This window comes from Sceloporus occidentalis, unplaced genomic scaffold (assembly GCF_023333645.1).
Source record: "Sceloporus occidentalis isolate IW3139 unplaced genomic scaffold, rSceOcc1.0.p SCAF_1, whole genome shotgun sequence".
In the NCBI taxonomy this organism is placed as follows: domain Eukaryota; kingdom Metazoa; phylum Chordata; class Lepidosauria; order Squamata; family Phrynosomatidae; genus Sceloporus; species Sceloporus occidentalis.
This window is the reverse complement of record NW_028316981.1, coordinates 111,279,567-111,300,844: the sequence shown is the minus strand read 5'-3', so window position 1 is coordinate 111,300,844 and position 21,278 is coordinate 111,279,567. Positions and strand designations below refer to the sequence as shown.

The 21,278-nt window shown below is 40.8% G+C and overlaps 1 long non-coding RNA gene across 1 annotated transcript in view; it reads right to left on the bottom strand.

The window, feature by feature from the left end:
* LOC149321955 (uncharacterized) overlaps positions 1-3,280 on the bottom strand; it is a 153,146-nt gene extending 149,866 nt beyond the window's left edge. Inside the window, exon 1 of the long non-coding RNA XR_016279421.1 lies at positions 3,216-3,280. This is a non-coding gene — a long non-coding RNA (uncharacterized LOC149321955). The remainder of the gene's footprint in view (positions 1-3,215) is intronic.
* Positions 3,281-21,278: the final 17,998 nt, after the last annotated feature.

Here is a 21,278-nt window from a genome sequence, read left to right as displayed (position 1 = left end):
CCTTCATAACGACAGAAGTGTCTGTGCATTATGGAATTTATAAATGTGGACAATAGGTTAATTTTACAGAGAAACAGGTGGCTCAGCTAACAGAAACAAATGCCTTCATTTGGTATTTAGATAGAGCACCAACTTCTTAATCATTACTTACTGACTGTATGTCATGAATTTAAACTGTCCCTTATTGCTCTTTTGAAAACCTGGGCTGGTTTTGAAAGCGGTAGGCTGGTGACCTCTGCTCTCTTTCTACTGACAAAAAACCCCACCTTTTTATTTGGATAGGTCACCAGTGGTTATACATATTTGGCTGAAGAGTCTTTTAATTGGGTATGTTGCATCTTTGTTTTATTGTTATGTTTCAAATGTGTGTTTTAAACTATTCGACTTTGTCTTTTAAATATAATTGTTTCTTTGCTTTTTAACATTTGTAAAATAAGATTTTAGCTGCATTTTATTTTAAGTTGTGGCAAGCTGCCTTGCGTCCTGTGCTTGAAAAGGTGGGATATAAATTCAATAGACAGATAAAAGAGGTGGCAAATAATAAATTCTATTGAATGGTGCACTCATTACACAAGCCCCATATGGCGCCATGCAGATACCGTGCGGATACTGCATGATGCTTGCATAACAATGGCAGCACCCATGTGTATAGGGCACAGCCATTTTGATGTCCTCATCATGTGCTAGGGTTGAGGGGCATCTGGAATCACCGCCCCGAGGCAACCCTAGCACGTGATGAGGACGTCTTAAAGGGCTGTCTGTACTGGCCCAGTGTGATCTTTTTTAGCAATTTAGGGGCTATACAGACAGACGACATGCAGTTGCCCCTTTTTGCCCCGGATTGAGGCTGCAGCTGCAGCAACCGCACACTGCAGACTCCAGAGGGCACAAAAAGAAGCCATGAAAAACAGCTTTTTTTCAGCATTCTGGAATGGGCGTCATAGATGAGGCCGTGCGCCATGATGATGCCCCTTCCACACTGCACTTTGGCTGCTGCGTCACAGTGGCACATGTAACGGGGGCACACCGAAATGAAGCAGGGTAATGACATCGAGTGTGCAGACACTACACAGTGAGTCCACACACAGGCCAGCACAAAGGGCTGATCTGTATCCCTCTTTGATATTTTCATGATGAATGAAGCACAGAGCTGCAAAGAAATGTGAACTGACTCTGTTTCCAACAAAGTGTAACACTGGGAAGCAAAAGTTGGAAAAGTGATCATGCTGGATGAAGATTTTGGTAACTTCAATTCCTGAAAGTTATTTCTCTCATCTCTGCAAGGTGGTGATTCTTTTATATGCCATTTGCAGAACAACAGCTCATTTGCTTTGGAGTCATTGCCAGCATGTACAGAAACTAACTGAAGTAGAGTTTAGAATCTCAGACTTTGATGGACTGCTACAATATAAACACAAAGAAATGATTTGCTTTTAGATCTCTGAAACTTAAATTTGAAATTTAAGGGTCTCAGGCTTGTTTAATCTAGTCTTGAATGGGGAAGTTCTGAAATGTGGCAAAGGATTGTATGTTGGAGTCTTCAGATTAACTGCAGAAGTTAAAAAGTTAATTCACCCTTCTCCAATCCAATGCTCTCCATGGACTAAAGCTCCCATTAACCACCATGTTATTTGCATGCACACAAACACACACATTTGGCTCCTACCCTTCAATTGTTATTTCCAATGTTGTCCTGTCAATGTGAGTAATTTGCAAGTTGTTTGAGGAATTTAGACTGCATTGAAATATAAACATTAGTTAGCAACAGCAAAATATTAAACAGCCCTTCTCCAATCACATATAGATAGATAGTCAAGCACTCTAATACAACATTTTATGTGGAATGGTGCACTCCGGAGATATAAAAGTTGTGCCTGCATCATCTCTAATTGCATACCATGCACTTTCAAAGCCACACACAAAAATATTACAATAAAATGACAAAGAAAGTGTCCCTCATTATCTTCTTCTTGTGGAATTGAAGACATAGCAATTAGCACTGCAATTTCCCATTCTAAAAGTATTATAAATACATAGGGAAACACACTTTGTTGCATTGTTAGATCTGGAAAACTATGGGGCTATACAAATGGATGGCATGTAGTTGCCCCTTTTCGCCCCAGATGGGTGCTGTGGCAACTGCACACAGCGGCTTCTTCTTGCTCCCTGTGCCATTTGCATTCTGTGCCAGAGATGCATAATCATGGTGCATGCCATCTAGAAGGGTGTACAACAAAATGGCACCTGGGCAGAATCATTAGGGCTTGGAGCGTGCGGACGCTCAGCCCTCAACCTGCCCACAAGCCGGCACAAAGTGCCAGTCTGTATAGCCCCTAAAACAACAAAAATGTCATTGTGTGCTTCCTTTTTGGTACAAATGAGTTTGACTGAATGACATTTTTGTTTCAAAAATGGAAACTGGGGCAACACATTTATATGACATGAAGAAGAACATTTACTAACCCGCTAATATACAATTCACAGATATTTATGAATTAAGGAATCCTGTCTAGGAAATATTCTGGCCTCATTTTAACAAAGGTCAAGATGTGTATGAATTATGTTTAAAAAAAACAGGGGAAATCCCACCAATCCACCACTTGATTAGAGAAGGGAGAACTTGTTGGATGGAATCCAGCCTCCTCCTTAACTTGTTCATCAAGAAGATGCCCAGTGTGGTGGGGGTGGGGGTAGAGGAGAAGGAGAAGGAGAAGGAAGAGGAAGAGGAGGCCATATTTAGCCACAACAACAGGGTAAACCCACTGCAACAGGCCTTTAACGTTTGCAGTAATGTGGTAGTCTGGGGTGCGTTCCGCACGTGCCAAAAGTACATGCTCGGCAAATACTAGGGTTAGGAAGGGGAATCTTTTCCGGATGCCCCTAACCCTAGTACGCGCCGAGCACGTACAAAATGGCGGCACCCATTCTACATGGGTGCCGCCATTTTGACGTAGCAGACACTTAGCGTCCACACGTCTCAGCACCATTTATGCATTTTTTTTCTACGTGGAGGAGTCGCGCGGTTTGGCTGCTGAGGCTCCTCTGCGCAGCAAATGAGGGAGCTGGAAGGCCACCCTTTTGGGCAGTCTGTAAAGCGCCTGGGTTTAGTTTAGGGAAAAAAAGAGAAGTTTTGCTTTTTAATTCTGAAATACCATGCAGCAGAGATTCATTCAAGTCTCTTAGTCCAAGTTTCAAGTCAAGTCTCAAGGCTCTACCTTCAAACTTCAAGTCAACTCTCAAGTTCTTGCAAGATACTTTCAAGTCAAGTATCAAGTTGAGTCTCACATGTGGGTGTGGTGCATAGAACACCCGGCTGACCAATCAGAAGGCAGCTGAGGTCCAGCCAATAGAATGTGGGCTGGGACTTTTGAACATTCCATGTGTCTGTTGGTTTTGGCAGTTGGAATGTTGACAGTTGGAATGTAGACAGTTGAGGGAACAGTTGAGTCCAAGAGAGGATTGGGTTTCATGAGTTCCTGAGTCAGTTAGGGCTTGGAATCCTGAGAGTGAGGGTTCCAGGGATAGAGAAGGATGGTTAGGGATAGAGTCTGAGTGGGAAAGGGCTCCCTACCATTATACTTCCAGGACTCTAGGAAAGGGAATGGCTGGAGTGTGATATCCTGAGGGATAGTGTTAACCTTGGTGACTGTTAGGTCTAATTTTAAGAGAGGAACTTAATAGGAGTGAGTGAATCTTAGATGTTTATCACACTAGGAGTTCTCTGCCTGAGAATTCTAAATACCCCTCCTTAAAACTGCCAATCCCAGAATGCAACAGGAGGCAGATAGAGGAGTCAAAGTGGAATAGTAGCACTTTAAGAGTATAGTGTGATAAACATCTTAGTTATAAGAAACTGGTGATTTAGCTAAAGATTTATAAAACCAATGGTAACTGTAACAAAGTAGAAAGTAACAATTACATAAGATATATTAAAACCAACACTGTTAAACCTTCTTGTAAATAAAGTTTATTTGTTTGATTGAAGAAGGACACACCTGGACTTGAGTTAATACCATGCTACTCACAATACAAAACATGGGTGGCAGCGGTGGGATAAAAACTCCCAGGTGCCTGCCATCATAGAAAAGGATTGTGGTTTGGGTGTTTGTTACATAATTTGGTGGCAGCGTTAGGGTGAAGGTTGACTAGACGGCGCCTTCACATAATTAGATGGCACAATAGGAAAGGGTTTGTTATAGTGGGAGTCAACATTAACAGGACAAAAAAAATCAGGGTGCATTTCTTGGAGGGAAACCTTGTGATGAGGGTTGTGGTCTGCTCAACAACCTGTCCCCACTGCATATCAGAGGAGATTTCAAAAGCTTTTCAGAAGCTTTAGAAGTATACTTCCATCTCAACCCTGCTGCCTAATACATTTGCTGTTCCCCTCTGAGAAACAGACCCCATAGCCTGGGGGAACATCTTGTTGCTACTCAAAGTGAATGATGCCAGCAAGTCAGTTGCTAAAAAATATACCAGATGCAAGTCAGGTCATGTCCTTACATCATTACTGTCAAGTTGAATTCAAGTTGACTCATTGAAGTGACTTGAGTCCAACTTGAGTCTAAGTCAATTGACTTGAGTCTACGCCACTGAAATATAGGCAGAACCATGATAGATAAGCCCCATGGATTTCAATGATCTGTTGATCTGTTGAATAAATCAGAATCCAATCCATTATATTTCTGTAACTCATGCTATTTTTCTTTCTTTGTTGTATTCTTTGTTAAGAGAAAAAAGTAGTAGTAGGAGTAGTAGTCGCTGTTTTTGAGAAGCCTGTTCTGCATATTCTGATGATGATGATGATGATGATGATGATACACATGATATTGGGGAAAACAAAATGTATTCCTCATAAGGTAAATGTAGGAAAAGGTGTTCTCCATTGACAAGGTTGTCAAGTTGTGTCCAACCGTAGGAGGTGGTGCCCATCTCCATTACTAACTCAAAGAGCCAGCATTCTCAGAGACTAACCTGTGATCATGTGGCCAGCATGATTGCACAGAATGCTGTTTACCTTCCCACCAGAGTGGTACCTATTTATCTACCTACATTTACATGCTTTCAAACTGCTAGGTTGATAGAGACTGGGACTAGTAATGGGAGCTCACCCCATCATGCAGCACCTGGGCCTTGAACTGCCAACCTGCCAGTTTGAAAGCATGCAAATCCAAGTAGTTAAATAGGGGTGTCACCCCATCACATGGCACCTGGGCCTCAGACTGCCAACCTGCAGATCTTGCAATCAACAGAGACGGTGCCTCCCAACTTACCGGGCCGGTGTTGTTGCTGGCGTGGAAGGCGCCCTAGTGTCCATAATAGTGAAGGCCTGTCTCGCCCCAGCAGCTTTTGGTCCTGTAGGAAGGCCCGCCATTGGCTGCTGGGGTGTCAAGAGTGGCTATTTCCATGTCCCAGCTTGCATTACAAAAGGGAAGAGGCCATGATTGGCTGGCTCAGACCCCCGAGCACAGCCTATTGTGGAAGGAGCCTGGGATGCGGTGCCTCTGCTCTTTCCAGGCCCCCTATTGATGGGTGAGCCTATTTAAGGCCATGTCATGAGCCATCTGGCACCATTTTAGGTCTGCTCTCCCACCCTCCCTCCCTTGGCTAGTTTTTTTTTTTTTTTTTTTTGGTCACAACTTGTTTTAGGGTGGCAGCATAGGTCCTGGATCTGGTGGGCATGGTTTCCAGGGCTCCAAAGCACTGGACCTGGAGTCCATTGGACCTGGGAACACTGAGGGCAGGCAGTGTGGCCATTGTGGGGCCACATCAAGTGAACATCTCCCGGTGACTAGGGTCTTAGTGGAATATGGAATATGGTTGCATATATGCAAGAGGGAGTTTCCATTGCCCCATGTCATCCCGACCAAGCAACCTTACATCAATCAACCGAGGTGTTGATTGATGTTTCTAGATCTAGACATTATGCTTTAGGCCAACCCTACCTTTCTGCTGTTTGTTAATAAAGTTGTGGCCTTTTCCTCCAATTCTGTGTTGCTGACTTATTGGATGGCTTCCTTCCCACAGCAATCAGTATCTTAACCACCTGAGCCACTGCATCCCTCAAAAATTGAATTCTTAATATTTTGAATTCTTAATATTTTACTATACAATCTTCTTACAATCCATTCAAAAACATCCATACCTCAATTCTGGAATATTTCTGTTCTTCAGTAAACACTCTATTATTCCTTTGATAAAATAAATGCAGATTAGCTCTTTGAGGACTATTCATTTTCTATAGTAATGAAAAATTATGAAAATTAATAACTACAGAGCAACATATGGTACTATACACATCCTTCAAAATAGCTAAGAAATACACATAATATAAAGCTGAAGATTACTCTGACTTTACAAACATGTATGTTCAGTGTGATGTACTGAAGTAATTCCATGTCAGTGTTAATTCTTTGTATTTCACTCATTTTAATTTGATTTTATTTTTAATTTTTTGGGGAGTGGTTTGAGTAACCATAGATTTTCCGTTTCCTTTACTAAGGGGCTCAACAGAAGGGTGGCTAGAAGCTGCCCCTGTAAGCCCTGCATCTGTGCTGCAGCTTCCGCATGCTGCAACACAGACACACTCTCCAAAAGGAGCCACGTCATAAGGGCCGTAATGCCCAGAGGTGTATGAGTGCTTGGGCATCCATACGTCATGAGGCTGTGCTTCGTGTGGACACGGCCTCAGCCTTGTGATGTAAGTGCGGCGATATTAGGGCTCGGCGTATATGGACCATCTGTACTGGGCCTTACTCTCCAGATAAAGGCGATCCTAAGGTACTATAGTATAATGGGATAACAATAAACTATAAAAGCACTTCAGAAGCCAACACACAATGGATAAACACATATTTTGTATATTAACTTAGAAAAAGATTGTTAGGCCAGAAAAGATTTCTCTGATTGACACTTTGAAAAGCTTCTGCCAATCAGAGTAGATAGTCCTATGCTAAGATGGATCTATGACTTTATGCATTATAAGACATTGCCTGTTTTGTTAGAATGTCATACATATTACCACCCTTTTCTATTGTAATTGGTTTCTGACAATGAGGGCTGAAACAGACTGTCAATAAACACTGGCTTGGGGGAGGCATGGGGGCACGGCTTTACCAAAGCCTCCCCCAAGCCAGCATCACACTGCCTGCCTGCCCAGACAGCGGGCAGTGTTCTGGCACTCCAGCAGTATGGCGTTCAGATGCCACACACCACAGGAGCACAGAAGAGCCGTTACAGAGGTGGAAAGGGTGGCTTTTTCCATTCCAAAAAGGAGCAGCATTTTTTCACTCCTTTTTGGACTGGAAAACTGCCGTGGCCCAGATCTGGCGCTCAAAGGGGCAGCTTCAAGCCACCCCTTTAGTGCTGTCTGTACTGGCCCCAACTTAGCATAAATTACCTAACTAAACTTTTGCTCTGAGGGGTGCTGTTTAAAAAAGTTGTGCTATGCTTATAGAAACTATCAGTGTATGTGATTAACTAGAAAGCAAGTAATTTTTTTTCAACTCAGCAGGGGAAATATATTTATCAAACTGATTTCATGACTCCATTTATGAATATTATCACACAGATCTTCCTGTGATGATCTAGAAAGTGCCTCAGTTAGCACAATATCTATGTTTGCATTTGTGCACTTCATCATATTCTTTTTTTAGTCTCTTCCTTCCTTTTTTCCATTAATAATAAAAAGCAAGAAAGATCAGTCATTACCAATGGACTATTCTGGACTATTTAGATATACTGAATAATTTCAGCTGAGCATTTTTAGAATGGAATGAAAGTTATCACTGTATTATACAGCTGCATTTCAGTTTGTTTATTGGAGCCTCTACAAAATGGGATTTATAAATAGAGCTGTGACCATTGTGGGTGCATAGTAATCAGTGCATTTTAAGATATGCTGCTTTGCAATATATTCAATTCAATATATGATAATTAGAAAAATAAATAACATGTCATTGGAACAATGTGGGTCAGTTCTTCTCCATAGGTAATGAGGAACATGATTAGTCTCAGTGAAGCAGTTTTTATTAATGATCCAGCATAAAATAGTTTGCAAGAGGGTTGAAGGTGGCGATGGAAGCATCATCATGTCTCGTTTCTTTTGGCTTACTGTCCTCTCTGCTTTTACTGCTTTTGATGCACAACAAGAAAGTAAAGTGATTTGTGGCACCATGACTAATACTGTTCCTACTTTACCACCTTTCTCTGAAAAATAAAACAGTTGGTGCCTTCTGCAGGATCAGGAGGCAACACAGTGGAGGACAGAAAGATCTCAGATACTCACTTGCACATGGACATGTTTTGTGAGAGATTGTAAAAAGTAATTTTTTAAAAAATGCAAAAAATAGAAACAGTGACAATCATTTATTAATAGTAGCCATTAGGGATGGGAAAATATTCAAAGACTGGAGATGTGGAATGTAAAGGAGTAAGCCACAGCCCTGTGGTTACAAGATCTGTTAATGACAGGGCGACATGGAGGTCTTTCATTCATAGAGTCATCATATCTCGAGGTCAGTTTGACACCAGTTATTTATTTATTTATTTATTTATTTATTTATTTATGGTATTTATACCCCGCCCTTCAGCCCTCTCAGAGCTGTTTACAATTATTATTATTATTTTTAATTATGGTAGATGGTTCCCAGCCCTCAGGCGTACAATCTAAAAAGACATGACACAAAAGGAGAAGGGAATGATGGTGGGGAAGGGGATCAGGTCCAACAGTTCTTCTCTCCCTCTGAGGCCTGGACCAAGGCAGATTGCCTGGAGGGAGGGCTCAGCTTCTTAATCCTCTTAGGCCCCATTCAGACTGGCACATTTGTGCTGGAGGGAACTGGGTACAATTGGGGGCCCTCCTCTCGAATGCCTCTGGAAGCAAGTGCCGACTATGAAATACCTTAATTGGGGTATTTAACCCCGGTTTGCCATTGCAGCTCTTTATCCAGTTTAAAAGGAAGAGTCCTCTGCTGTCAATCAAATTAGTTCCACTTTCATAAAAGGTGATGTTTCTTGCAGCCATTGGATAAGCGGATGGGGGCTGCCCCCTTCCTTTTTTTTTAAAATCTGGTGGGCAGGGTGAGCAGATGCTGTCAAATTTAAAAACCTCCGGTATGTGTCTTGTGTGTAGCAAAAGCATTCAATTAGTATCAATTTGCCAAATTGAAGGGAAAAATTTGTAACATTGTCATTGTAGCATTTGCATTTTAAACAAATAATTCCAGGAGCAAGAGGAAATGAAAGGGAAATGTAGCGCAGGCATTCCAATTGTAGCCTATGCATATAACGCAAGGAGCAAGAGGAAATGAAAGTAGCACAAGCACACACACATTCTATGTCACCCCAAAAATCATGCACATAGACTGTCAAAAAATTAAAAAATTAAAAATAAAAAGAGAGAGAGAGGCTCCTTCCTGTTGGCTCTGCAGCCCGATTTCCCTTGGCAATCCTCCTCCTCCTCCTCCTCCCGATGCTGCCCTCCATGGCCCCCTTCTCTCCCCTGGATCCTTCCTCCTCCTTCTCCTCCCCCCCTCCTCCTCCGATGAAGGGAAGGGAATGCTTTGCCCACTGCCCTCCCTCTGACCTAAATTCCTGCCCTGAACTTGACCCGATCATGACCAGGGGCAAGTTCATATTAGCAGAATTCGGGGTTTTTCAAAAGAGACAGCTTTTAACCTGATTGCAAATGACCCGCGCTAAGGGGCATTTGCCACAAAACGCTTGTGCATGCCTCGAAATGGATTGTGACAGATTGGGCCAATATGAACTTCACGTGCAAGAATCGATTCCTGATTTGGGTTAAAACATAGTCTGAATGGCCCCTTAATCTAGGTCAGTTAACAAAAGCACCCTAGTAATCAGTGTTAAATTCCTGGACTGATAGAATTCTGATGTTGCAAATTACAAAATTGATAACTAATATACCAAGTTGATTATGCCAGATCTACATACCCACTGAGTATAACACCCTATAGGCATCAGATTTCACCAGATCTTAGGGGCTAAGCAGGGTCAGGCCTGATTAGTACATGGATGGAATACCACCAAAGAATACCAGGTGCTGTAGGATATATTTTAGAGTTAGGAACTGGCAAAACCTCTGAGGATTCCTTGCCTAAGAAAAACCTATTAAATTCATGGGGTCACCATAAGTTGACAGGTGACTTGATGTCACAGACGCAGACATAAGGAGGTAGCCAGTGCAACCCTGAAGCCTGATTCTGCTGGGACAGATGACCTGCAAATGAAAGGAATTGCCATCATAGCCATACATGTCAGAAGACTGGCCTTCATCATTAGGGTTTAAATGGTTGTTAAATGTGTTTTAAAAGATTTTTTTGAAAATAAATCTTGACTATTCACTTTTGGATGGATGGAAAAGTGAAACAGAAATGTTACAAATAATATGTGGGTGCTTTGATGGGAGTTGTATATCTACAGGCTTTGCAAAAGGCTGCTTCATTCCCATCCCAAACCTGTGGAAATATTCCTCAGTCCAAGATATGGATCCATGCAGATGGATGAGGGATCCTTTAGATCTAGTTCGTGTATATTTGTGTGTATGTGCATACACACACATACAAGAGAAAAACAGAAAGAGAAAAGGGAGGGAGGGAGAGAGAGATTGCCCTTGGTTGTCCTCCCTTCTAAGCTCATAGCCTTACAAAGAATATATGAGAGGGAGGGAGTGGGAAAGGATGGTGGGCAGGCAGGCAGACAGGCAAAAGGGAAGGGATTAAAAAAGAAAAGAGGGGGAAAAGAGTGAAGAAAGAAGGAAAGAAGGTGAGAAAAGGAAAGAAAGAATGAAAGAAAAGGGGAAAGGAGGAAGGTGAGGAATAAAGTAAGTGTGAAGGAAGGAAAGGAAGGAAGCAGAGAGTAGGAAAAACAGGAAAAGAAAGAGGAAGGGGAAAAGAAAGAGAGGAAAGTTGACAGGATAGAGTCAGTGAGTGAGGGAGATGTCCTTGGTCCAAGTTGGTGTGAGCCAGCAGGAACTTGGCTGCTTTTTGTCCTGTGGGAGCCAAGGGAGCTGAGGCTTGCATGTGGGCAGGAGGCACACTGTGCCTTTCTATGCTTCTCCAGCTCCCCTTACAGACGAGTTTCTTCTTTGGCTCAACAAAGTTTATGACAAGGCCCATAGGCAGCAAGGGCTGGGAGGGGTGACCAAGACGTGGCAAGTCAGAGCGCTTCCCAGGTTTGCTTTTGGTATATTTTAAGAAATAATTTCAAGGTGTGGATGATTTAAACTTTAAATGCAGAGGCCATGGATATGGCAGGTTAGAGGAGTTTATCAGACAAGGGAAATTGGAAGTATAATCCAATGGCAATCTGAATGCAATCATGGGGTTTCATGTTATTGCGTGATAGACTACCACACACAATTTCGGGCAATGGGAAGTCAGTCCGAAATCAATTCAAATTCACATAAATTTGATGAACTAGCGAACTGACATGAATGCGTTCTGGCCCCACTTTCTTTTCATTCAAAATTAAAAGAAATTCCTCCCGTGTGATAAACTCCAGTGAGAAATCTCCATTCGCCTTTATGAGCTTTGTGAATGTGCCTTTAGTCAGTCAAAACATATGATTTAATAAATGTTTAAGGTGCCATGAGACATTTTTGCTGCAAGATGCTAACATGAGTACCCTGCTGGAAGCAAAAAATTAAGGAAAAGTAAAATGTAGGGGCATGTTGGAAGACACCATACTAATTGTCTCTTGGGTTGGGTAAAAGTTTCAATTAGTTAATTTGGATTTAATTTATTTGACATCATCAGCTATTCTATGCAATATAATTCTAAGAAAGGGCATATGGTTATCTAGATATGAGGTTGAGACAATTCTGTTTATAATTAATGAAAGGTTGGTAGAGGTCTGTTTCATTCCATTTTATTATTTCAAGAGCATATGGACATGTTTATGTAGCCAAAGCATCCAACGGCTGTTGGGGTATTTTGGTTTATTTTTTTTTAGTGGACCTCTTTGTAAAATAATCACCACCATTGTGTTCTTTAAAAAAAACATCTTGAGCTCAACAAAACAGCAGAATGTTGACCTCCATAAACTGGGAGTGAAAGAATGGATTCAAGCCAGCCTATGCTTTGACTGAATCTTGGCTTATTCTGCATAACTCTGTGCAGGCAGTTTTAACAGAAGGTGGCTTGTAAAATTACAGCTTGCACAAAATTCAGCTGCCAGAATATTAAATTGAATAAAATATTTGTAGCACATTTCCTCAACCTCCAACTTTGACCTCTTGCAGAGCTTTTCAATCTACCGATAAAGTCCTCCATGTGTTCCTTTCCCTGATTAAATTGTAAAACCTTTAATGCAAGCCAGCCTTGGGTTTTGGTCAATCAGAGTTCCAGAAACAAGGATTATGAAGGTCTCTTAGGATTGCATTGTCACAGCTTCAGTAATAGTAACTTCAATTCATTACAGGCTCAGGCATAAACAATTTGATATTTTGAAAATTCTGGTTCTGTGAAATTTATGATCTTCAGCTATTCTATTACTAAAGCATGTGGCACAATATGTTTTTATACTAGACTAGACTACTGCCTCTGGAGTCTCTTGCTACTTGTAGTCTCACATGCCTAGAAAGTTAGATCATGCTGTATTTTGTACTCCAGAACAAAATATAAAATAGTTGTTAAAGGTGAGTGAATCATAGTCATGGAATCATATAATTTGAAGGAGTCTCATGGACCATCAAGTCCAATACCATGCTCAGCGCAGAATTTCCAGCTATAGCATCAGTGGCAGGTAGCTGTCCAGCCTCTCTCTGAAAACATCCAGAGAAAGAGGACTCACCACCTCTCTAGGCAATTGATTCCATTGACCACTTTGTCAAGGTGTTCTTTCTAATGCTCAATCAACCTCTATTGTTCTGCCCAGAACTGAACACAATCCCCCATATTAGACCTGACCAGTGCTGAATTTAGTAGGACTATTATTTCTCTTGACTTGGGTCCAATCCGCACTGCAGAAATAATCCAGTTTGACACTGCTTTAACTGCCGTGGCTCAATGCTAGGCAATTCTGAGAAGTGCAGTTTTGTAAGACGTTTAGCCTTCTCTGTCAAAGAGCTCTGGTGCCACAAGAAACTACAATTCCCAGGATTCCCTAGCACTGAGTCAAAGCAATTAAAATGCAGTGTGGATTGGACCTTTGAAATGCATTTTGCTTGTAATAGTTTGTTCCTGAAATATACACAATTTCTGTAGCATAATCTTTAGTTGTGCCATTGGATGCTGAAAGATCCCTGTGTATGAGTGAGAGGAGAAAAGGAAGAAAACTCACATGAGGCTCATCAACAATAATCCCAAAGTCCTTTTTATATGTAGCATTGTTGAGCCATATATCTCCCATCCAGTACCTGTGCATTTGGTGTTTGTGGCCTATATGTAAATTTTGCACTTATCTCCACTGAATTTCATTTTACTAGTTTTTGCCCAATTATTTAGTTTATCTAGGACTTTTGAATTCTGCTTCAGTCTTCTAATGTGTTAGCCACCCCTCCCACCTTTATGTCACCTGCATACTTAACAAGGATTCCTTCCACCCTGCCATCTAAGTCACTGACACAAATGTTGAGGAGTAATGGCCCTAGGGTAGAACCTTGAGACACTTTACTCAAGAATGCCTCTCAGTCTAAAATACAGTCATGGATGACAACTGTTTGAGCATGTATGTCCAGTGAGTTAAGGGTTGATCTGACAGTGTTCGCATCTATTCCACATTTATTCAATTTACTAATTAAAGTATAGTGAGGCTTCTTATCCAAACAAATAACATCCACAGCATTCCCAACATCTACTAAACTAGTGATCTGATTAAAAAGAAAGATTTAAAATTAGTTTGGCAGGATTTTTTAATTTTTTTTTACAAACTCATGGTGACTCCTACTGATCACTGCATTATCATCAAGATACTTGCAGGAAAAGTCTGCATAATCCATTGTAATATTTTTCCAGGTATAGGGGTTTGGCTGACTGCTCTGTAGTTTTCTGGCTCTTCTTCTTTTTCCCCTGTTTTGAAGAAAGGGACAATGTTTGACCTTCTGCAAATTTTTGGCACCTCACCTGTTCAAGATTTCTCAAAAATTATCATAAGTTATTTAGAAAAAAAACCATCAGCAAGATTTTGCATTGCTTTAGGGTGCAGTTCATCTGGTCCTGCAGATTTAAACTAGGTAAACTAGGTGGGTGATGCCTGACTAATTTCCTATCAATCTTGATTTACAATCCAGATTACTTGCCAAGGTCTCTGATGCTGCATGGAAGTGCACAGTTCTCTTTCGGGTGGGGGTTTGAAGCAAAATAGGTATTGTGATCTGTTAGTATTTTGACATCTGTATTGAATGGCAGCCATGCTCTCTCTGTTGTCATTCTCTTGCCTCAAACCTGTCTGAAAAATTCATTTGCTCCTTGCTTGCCAAACCAGTCTCAGCTCATTTTGAGCTTTAGCTTCCTTTACACTATTCCTGCAAGGTTGACCTACACATCTGTACTCTTTCTTCATCATTTGCCCTTCCTTCCATTCTATATACATACTCCTTTTTTATTTATACTTCGTTCTTGAGTCTGCTGTGCATCCACATTGGCTTTTTCAGATGTTTTCCATTTTTCTTCCTCCATGGATTTCTTTGTGATTGTACTTTTTTTGGGAACTTTTCAAAAATGCCCACCTTTGTTGCTATCTTATTATTTTAGCATGTCTAGCCTTGAAATTCCATCCAGTAAGTTCAATGAGCTTATTAAAATCAGCTTTTTTGAAATCCAAGGTCCATGTTTGAATAGGTTCTTTGCCCTGCCCCACAATTGCGAATTCTAGCATTACATGGTCACTTCCCCCTAAACTACTCACTACTTTGATTTCAGTGATCATAACCAGTAATGGCCCTATTGATTAGGATCAAGTCTAGGATTGCTGATCCTCTTGTTCCTTCCTCAAAAGGGCTGCCTTTTGAAATTAAAAAAAAAATTATCTGCAAGGCACATCAGTAATAATCTGTGTTTAGCTGAGTGAAGCCTTATAGAGATAGGCTTGAAAGGCCGGCTGGCTGGCCGGCAGAGTCAGGGCTCATCGTCCTGATAATGGATGCTTGACTCAACCCCCAAGGCGTCATGATGCCGTGTGCCATTCCAGATGGTGCGCTGCATCGTGGCATGCCTCCGGCACTGCATCCAGATCCAAACAGCCATGCTGCCGCAGTTATGTCACCTTTTGAAGAGTGTAAAAAGGAGTCATTTTTGAGGCTCCTTTTTGTGCCCTCCATAGGCCAGATTGGGGCTGTGGCATAAGGTTGCTGTGGCTCCTATCTGACCAGGAAAGGGGCAGCCTCCTGCCACCCCTTGGAAGCAGTCTGTAGAGCCCTTTAGTCTTTCAGCAGATATCAAGGTAATTGAAATCCCCCATAACTACTAATTATTTCAACTTTGACTTTCTGAAATTTGATTTTAAAAAGCTTCCTTTACCTCTTATTAGTTCAGTGGCTAAAAAAACAGATCCCATTTTCTCCCTTAGCTTCTCCTCTAGAATTTACCTTGTGTTTAGAGCTTGCTTTTGGACTGATATTTGAGCTATTATCTCCAACTTTCCAAGCATTTAATTTAGAGCATGTTTGCTCACACCCACCATGTGAATATTACAGGACATCCATTTTTTCTGATAGATCTAGTAGTGATGACATGTATGAGTGGGTTCAAGTGGTAGCAACTGATTATGTCGGTATGATAGCCTGCTACTTTGAAAGAGACTGCACTCCTAAACAGGACTCCCCTAGACTCAGAGAGATGAGAATGACTGCCCAACATACTCCTATTGAACATTGAGCAGTTAAGCATGTAGTGACTGGGTAGCTTCAAATGTTCTGGGAAGAAATAGATTACCTGGACCAATTTCAGTGTTGTTTCAGACTGAAATATCCTTAAAGAGCTTTGGTTGACTTCACCAGTGACCCACTATGGTGAGAAACAGGGGCAGTGCTGCCCTTTGATTTTCCTGGATGCCTTGGCAGGTTTCAGTAACATTCTCAATAGGGTCATATTAGACCAGCTCTGTAGAATAGGAGCTATTGTGTTATGGTTGTTCCACTCCTGTCTACAATCCCGATTCTAGGGGGAGACATAGGAAAATTCCTCTTCATCCCTATGAGTTTCCTACTGGCAATCATCCCTGAAGAAGAAGAGCCCTCCCTCTAGTCCATCTGCCTTGGTCCAGGCCTCAGAGAGAGGGAAGAACCACTGGACCTCATCCCCTTACCCATCACCATTCCCTTCTCCTTTTGTGTCATGTCTTTTAGATTGTAAGCCTGAAGGCAGGGAAACGTCTCATTAAAATAATAATTTTAAGCCGCTCTGATAGCCTTTAGGGCTGAAGGGCAGGGTATAAATACCATAAATAAATAAATAAATAATAGCAGGTTCCATAGGCTTCCATCATATTCCACATGCTATTTAATATCTACATGAAACCATTGAATGAGGTTATTAGGAGTTTGGGGTCATTAGGAATGGGCATACACTCTTGCTTGTGCTGCTGCATGTGTGAGAAAGCCAGGGCTTGCCATCCATGGAAACTCAAACTATGGATGGTAAGCCTGAACTTGGCATAGGCACACTATACAATCTGAACTTTCAAGAAAATAGACAAAGGCCCAGCTCATAACTGAGGAAGATTTGGTTAAATGTATGTAAAAAGCAGTTCATTGAGCTGAATGATGAAGTACTTTTGTCACCAAAGAAAGTTTGAAAAGGTATTTATCCTGTACCTCAGGGATCTACTACTGAATGTTCAAAAAGATGGAAATAACTCTGGGCAGGAACTTGAAGTTGCTCTGTGATCCATGGCCACAAATTATAAATCCTGGATAGGAAAAAAGAGAACTAAAGAGTAAACAAAATCTCTCAGAGGATGTTTCATGTCAACAGTACTTAAATACATTCTCAGAAGTTTGATCAATATGCTTTCATGAAGAAGATAGCTGTAAAATCCTAATTTTGAGAATTATATTAAACACTGACTTGAAGACTTAATTTTTCGGCTCCCCAGCTACTGAAGAGATCTTTCCAGGTATTTTCTGAGCAGAAACATGTGGCTTCTTTTGTGTGTGCTATTTATCTTAACTAAATTACACATATAGATCTATTAAATGTCAATATGTGAGGCACAGAAAAAAATGTTTTAAAAAACAAATCCAAATCCACTTTGAAAACAACTCCAGAAGTAAATAATAGGGCAGAAGGGAGAAAAATCTAATATACAGAATGACAGCTCCAAGAAAAATATATATTTTATCACTCCAGACATTGTTGCATAGAAACATAAGACCTCCAAGTCATTGTTTGGCTCCAAGAACCAACTTGCTTGGATTAAGGGGAAGAAAAGGCTGGTGGAAGGTATGGGTATTCCTCTAGCTACTTATTTCAGCAAAATCATACTGAACTAAACAGAAAAACTCTGAAGAGGCTAGTTTCTCAATGGTAACCTTTTATGATCCCCCCTCCAGTCCTAAGGGAAGATGCCTCAAGATCCAGGCATTCATAACAGCTGCAGACATTAAAATTAAATTTGTAATTAACATCGTAATCCTAAAACCATAATGTCACATGGTAGAAAAGTTAGAGACTGCTGAAGGTTCCATGATCCCCTTTGAAAAGAGCAACAGTGGTTGTGAAATACACTAGTTCATCTGGCAGTATAAATTCATAAAATGGAGCATTTCAAGGGAGGGAGAAGAATAAGCTAATTCTGGACCCTCTGTTCCCATGGCATCAGCCTAATCTCATCTGATCTGCCTTGCTTGCCTGGAAATGTAATAATATGTTGGCCTGGAAAGCCCAGTGAAAATGCCCTGTATACCACTGCCAACCTGCCAGCAGAAGTTGGCATAACCTGAGATGCTGTTGAAGATCCACCACTCCCCCCTGGGATTGCTCTGTTGCATTCTAAAAGATCCAGTCTAGAAGCCAAAATATGTCAAACTTATTGTCTCCTTTTAAAAACTATCTTGTTGGGTATTCTTGATTGTATTCAATGAATTGGGGAGATGTGAGAATCATCTTTTAAAAATTAAAATGTGAGATATAAATTGTTGTTATTGTTATGTACCTTCAAATAAACTCTGCAGGGCAAGATTTATTCAGAGAAGTTTTGACATTGTTTTCCTGTAAGTCTGAGAGAGTGTGACCAGGGACGTAGCCAAGGGGGGGATCTTGGGGTCCGGACCCCCCTTCCGTTAGATAAAATGAATGGTGTGTGCTGCTGCACCGCCACACCCAAGCCCCAATATAATGGTGGCACTTAGTCTGGACCCCCCCCCCTTCCCAAAATCCTGGCTATGTCCCTGGTGTGACTAGACAAAAATCAGCCATGTTTTCCTTGACCCCACCCCTGCTTTGTTGCCAGGTTCAGACCTGCTTCCCCACAAACACAAACACATACACACACTGATGTTGTCTAGGAGCACCTCAACAGAGCTCTCATGACTAGCATTCCCTGTCAATATGGCTCACTATAGGACACAATGTATTAAGTTTCTTCCCTGGTAAGAATTATTGCTTGATATTTTACTTCTTCTGACACTGGCACCCAGGAAATCACCTAACATATCTTCATAGTAGTGTTCCTATATCCAGTTCGCAATTGCCAGAAATGAAATTTACTATATAAATGCTATGAATACTTAACATAGTCATACATTTAATTTGGCCATTAGCAATTCCTGGATTAATCATGGGGGAATTTAAAAGGTTATAAAATGGTAATTATGGCCACTTCTTTAAAGCCAATAAAACATCAATTTTCATAAAATGCCTCTCTTATTATTAAATAAAACATAGAGCCAAAATGGATTCACTTTAAAAATTAAGGAAATTTTCTTCTTTGATTGTCTTTTCTCTCTCATTCTGGAATACAGAATCAAACAAAATCTTTTAAAGTAGTCACTCCCAAACTTTGGCTTCCAGATGTAGTTGGACTTCAAGTCCCAGTAGCCCAAGCCAGCACAGCCAGTGGTCACCTGTTCTGGGAATTGTAATATCTGTACACACACATTTGGGAACTTCTGTTTGAAAGACTTGAAGTAAACATATTTATTTCAATATTTAGATGTCACTCCATCTCTTAGATATAGCTATGTTTATGTATCAAAGTACATCTAATATATGAACTTTTAGTTAGAAAATGTGGGATAGTTTGTTGTTGTTTGCTGTTGTTTCTTTTTCTCTATGACAATAACAAGAAGAAGACAAAGAAGATGAAGAAGAAGTTAGCTTCTTAGATCATGGAATTATGTGACTTTTCTGAATTGGAGAAATGAGTTGAACAATCACAGAAGAATTATCCATGTAGGAAAAAAATATGTAACAAGAGAAATAGTGAATAGTAACTAGACATCTAAGTCATAAGGTTTGTGTCTTTTAAAAAAAATTACATACATTAAGCTATCTGTACCAAACTGTAAGTTCAGGAATTGCAAATCTCCAATGTCAGCATCTTTGCCCCAAGAATGGATGACAGATAATAAAATGTATGTCTTGAAAACATAATACTACAAAGTAAACAAGAATGCCTGATAAATTAGTGGGAATTGTTAAGTCTGGACACTTCCTGACAGTAAGGGCTGTTCGACAGTGGAACAAACTCCCTCGAAGTGTAGTGGAGTCTCTTTCCTTAGAGGTCTTCAAACAGAGGCTGGATGGCCATCTGTCGGGAATGCTTTGATTGTGATTTCCTGCATGGCAGGGGGTTGGACTGGATGGCCCTTGTGGTCTCTTCCAACTCTACGATTCTATGATTCTATGACTGTATGAAATAAATATTACATGAAGGTGGGGTTGAGGGGCAGACAATGATTTCATACAGTATTGGGCATGTTGGTTAGTTATGCATTAGATAAGGATCCAATCAGTGTGGCACAGAGGTCCAAGTGTGTCATCCAGAATAAATTGCTGGCAGTGATGTATAAAATTAAGAATCTACACTGCAGTTATAGCAGTTTGATACAACTTTATTTGTCAGAGTTTATCCTACAGAATCCTGGAGTTTATAGTTTGGTGAGATGCTTAGATTTCTCTGCCAGATAGTTCTAATGCTGTAATTCACCAAGATGGAATTGGATCTGTATAAGAAGGGAATTCTAAGTACAGTACTTTATCAAACTACCAAACCCAAGATTAAGTATTATTGAGCCAAGATAGTAATAGATAGGTTAAGTTATTTAACCTAACCATAGATAATCAAAGATTTAACTCAGGAGTTTATTGCATGGACTTTTAACCCGATTGTACCCTAACAGGATGCATCCTGAATGCAGGATGCAGGCGGAAATTATCACACTTAATTCACATTTAATTTTGCTAGCTGAGTACAGCTTGGCTGCATCCCAGGTCCCAGGCATTGCTTTTCAAAGTTCGAAAGCTCCCAGCTTTGAAAAGTGGCTTGCTGAGCATGCCTGGAACCCGGGATGCAGTCAAGCTCTACTTGGCCAATGAAATTAAATGCAAATTAATTGTGATAATTTCTGCCTGCATCCTGCATCCTGGCTGTATCCAGTTAGGGTGCAGTCAGGTTAAAAGTCCATGAAATAAACTGCTAAGTAAGCTGTCAAGACCACTTTATTCTCCATCACTAAGTTTCTTCGATGATAGCACCCTGGGCCTTTTCACCTCACCGCTGCCACTTGATAGTCACCAGCACCTGTACTTTTAACACTGTTTTTTTCTTATTAATTTGTGATCCTGCCACCTCTTTGTGACTGTCACTTTACCTTCAAAATATATTTTGAATTGTTAGTGGCAATGTAAGTATTTCTTGAGCAACAACAAAACTTTATTTAAACAACAGTTTTAACAATGTTTAACATATGCTGCTTTATACACTTGTTACTGGTTTCTTTTATGCTCTCTCTCTCTAGAGAAAATTGGTTACTTTCTCTTAAAACTCACACAATCTTTGTATTATATTCCCTTCTCCAATTTATCTCTAGCCTAGCCAACCAGGCTAACTAAATTCCACAGGATATTCCACTCCAGCAACTCTCTCTCTCTCTCAGAGTTCTGGACATGTACTGGTAGAGAGTCCCTCACATTTGCATTCTACCCCTAACCGTCCCTGTCTCACACTGGAATCCTCACAACAACTGTACCTCTCTGGACTTAACTGAAACCCTATCTGACTTACAACTGTCACCAACAGATCATTTATCAGCTTCAGCCTACAATTTGATAGACTGCCTCCAGCTTGGATTCTATTGGCTGTTGCTAAGGCTCGCC